General features: G+C 40.0%; 1 pseudogene; it reads left to right on the top strand.

Moving 5' to 3' along the window:
- Positions 1-811: 811 nt before the first annotated feature.
- LOC143666737 (vesicle-associated membrane protein 7 pseudogene) lies at positions 812-3,023 on the top strand (annotated as a pseudogene).
- Positions 3,024-3,364: the final 341 nt, after the last annotated feature.

The raw sequence follows: 3,364 nt of genomic DNA, 5'->3' as shown, positions 1-3,364 counted from the left end.
ACAATGCAGACTTCAGTGATATAAAAATAGATTTTATTAGGAAAGTAATTAAAGGAAAATAATTTAAAGATAATAATTAAAAGTCTTCAAAAGCATAGTTACATCAGATAAGACAGCACCAACACCTGAAAAGAAGTGCTGGAGAATTTCAGAAGCAGCATTCCAACTCTCATTAGTAAAAAAGCCACAGAAATCTTGGAGATAGCATTAAGAGTCTCCTTAGTTAAGATCCATAGCAGAGCATAAGATTTTGATGAGATGCTCTCTTTCTTTCATGAGATTTTTCTCTCCCTTCTTCTTTTCCTGTTTCTCCTTTTCCTTTCTCTAACTGCTTTCATGTAGGTTTTTTTCTCTTTTTATGATATCTTCACATAATAGTGGCCAAATTCCTATTAGCTTATGTGACTGGGCCCAGTTTGGTCCTCTGGGAACTGGCTAGGGGTCAAAAGGAGCTTCCTGGGAGCTAGATATTTTTATTAAATTACAACTCCTTCCAGGAGGATAACCAGTCCTCCCAGCTACAGTGCACATTTCAACTGTTTCTTACCAAGGTCATGCAATGGCAACATCAGTAGTACAGAATAGACCTTCTTAATGAGGTAAATTTTAAACCCTTTACAGATGTTTTCTTCTTACTTTGAAATGCAAAAATTTTAATTTATAAGACAGAGTAATGATGATCCATAATGTAAGATAATTTCTTTTTATCTTCCCCCAAATAATAAAGTTTAATTCACACAGTTTCCTAAGTCAGCCAGGGGTCAGCTTCCCTTTCCAGTCATGAGCAAAAGCTTTCTTGAAATTAGACACCATGCACCTCAATGCTGTCTTACTGACTTCGCCTCCCATATTGGTGGTGGCAACAATTAAGGAGATGTCTTACAGACAAGCAACAAAGGTTTTGAATAAACTGTTTCTTTGTTCAGTTTGGCTGCTCCCCTAGTGGAGATGTTTAGTGACTTTTGGCTTTGGTGGCCCAGTATAAACCTCCAGTTGGCCTCCTTTTTGGGTATGCCCACCCTGAACCTATGAGGATCATCATGGACTCACAGAATCCAAACTCACTCACAGCCTGGTGCATGGCTCCTATGGCTCAGGACTTCCTATCATTCACATAATCTCATGCACACACTCCAACACCCCTTCTGCACCCCCCTTCCTAAAACTAAACCTGAATATATCTGTTTCCCCTGGTCCTCCAGACAGAGACCAATACTGAGGGAGTCTTGAGAAATGATCAGTCTCCCCTTCCACTCAGGCTCCCCTAGTCTTTTATAAATGGGCTGAAACTGACACACATGGGTGATAATCAGTCAGATGGGTGGTGTTCCCAAGAATCTGACTCCAAAAACTGTCCTGGATCCATTGCCACTCTGGTGGTGATGAATGCCCTGGCCAGGGAGGTTAAGAATCTGAAAGGTGGGGAAAAGCACCATTGCTGGCACTGGATTACATTGGGCCTCCAATCTGGGCCATGTTGCTACTGCAGGCAAGGGAGGTAATAATGTCACCAGCTCTTGATCCTGGATGAGCCCCCAGAAATGTTGTGTGAAATAAGGCTGCAAGCCTCCAAGAATGTTACACAGAAATAACAAATCACAGCCAAGGCTCTGAAGCTTCAGGAAGTAGGTTTTTATTTATCTATGGCCATAGGGCTCAGCCAAGTAGCCTCTGAAAGTCTTAGCCCTGAGTAAAAGATTAACATCAGTTTTTATAGATAATAGAATGACATGTTAAAGACAAGATATGCTTAATATAGTAACTGGTGGGGTTGAAAGGAAATGATTGGCTGTTTTTAATCAGGGAGGGCATAATCTGGGTTTACAGAAGTAAATGAGCAGTTAGCAGAGAGGGCTTCACAGGGACTTCTCTTATCCTGCCTATTGACGATCCTCAGGGCCTGGGAGATTTTTCAAACAGAGAATGGCCTGAGAAAACAGGGGCCTGCCTGCCACAACAGGAAGTGGCTTTAACAAACAGGGACTGCCTGCAATAGTTGAATGCTCCAAAAGTTGAATGCTCTTGCAGAAGGCACCTGAAAGATTGAAGTAACTGCTATTCTTTTAGCTTTTCTTGCCAGGGGAACCACTATCCTTAATCTCACAGACTTCATGTGGAGAAAACTTTCTGGAAGTGACAGCAGATGCTGGCTAAGATACCTTCAGAAAATAACAGTCACATACTCAAAACAGCAATTAGTTGTTTCATTACACCTGGAAAGACAGGAATGCTACAGGATGTTAATTTTGAATGTTCTAAAGGATTTAATTCTTGACGGAGATAAAGAAGATGTTTAAGAGCACAGAAGCACCTCCATATGCCATGAATAGTGAGTGCTCAAGTGTCTTGGCTGCACTACTGAAGAACAAGGGCTTAGACTAAGTGACATTGATTCAAGTCCAACTGGATGAACTGAAAGGAATCATGGCCAGAAACCATGGCTGTTGGCTGCAGCTATGACCCTAAGGAATGTTAAATTAAAACAAGAGAGAAAGGGATCAGGGGATCCAGAGACATCAGTCTTCAGACAAGTTTATTTTCAGCCAAGTGCAAAATTACACACTGGCAAGAAAGGTGATAAAGGTTACCTGCATGCAAAAGCTAAGGAGCATACAATGTAAAAGCAGGTTCCAAGGAGTAAATACTTCTAAGGTTAGGATGTTAATTTCCCTTAAGCAAGTCTCTTCCACACCTCATTGTGCCTTATCTGCATATCTTAGTTTCTATTGAAGTTCCAGATCCTGAAAGCTCAAGACTGCATTTCCTTATAGACTTGCAGTCTGCAAGCTTTAGGTTAAACATCAACCTTTTAACTCCTACACATGGCAGAAAGATTGGAATTATCAGTAGCCCAAACAGTAAATCTTGTCACCTTCAAAAAGACCAGCAGAAGATTTGCCAAAGCCATGAGTATGAATAATCTCATGTTTACCATCATCATTATTGCACTGATTGTGTTGACCTATATCATTGTGTCACCTCTCTGTGCTGGATTTATGTGGCCAAGCTGTGTGAAGAAATAAGAAAGAAGAAGTTTTTGCTTATCAGCCAATTTATCCCAGTCACTTCAAGTTGAACTATTTATTGCAGCAGTAGCATTAAAAGGTGTTTTCTTCTTTTTTGTTTTAACTAATGTCTACTTTAGAGAAACATTTTTGGTTTTAATTGCACAAGGCTTTCACCAAGGTGGAAACCACCAGTTTTATTAACTGCATATTAAGCCTAAGAAGTAACTATGTATGTGAATGCAAACGTTTTCAAGAGACAGTGCTGCTTATATCTTATCCTAATATCTGGTTATTGAAGTGTTGTAGGCACTTCAAAACAAAATAGATGGAGAAAATAGCAAAAATAGTTGCTATTT

This window comes from Tamandua tetradactyla, chromosome 23 (genome assembly GCF_023851605.1).
Source record: "Tamandua tetradactyla isolate mTamTet1 chromosome 23, mTamTet1.pri, whole genome shotgun sequence".
Lineage (NCBI taxonomy): Eukaryota > Metazoa > Chordata > Mammalia > Pilosa > Myrmecophagidae > Tamandua > Tamandua tetradactyla.
The sequence above is the reverse complement of the archived record's forward strand: the minus strand, read 5'-3'. Positions and strand labels throughout refer to the sequence as shown.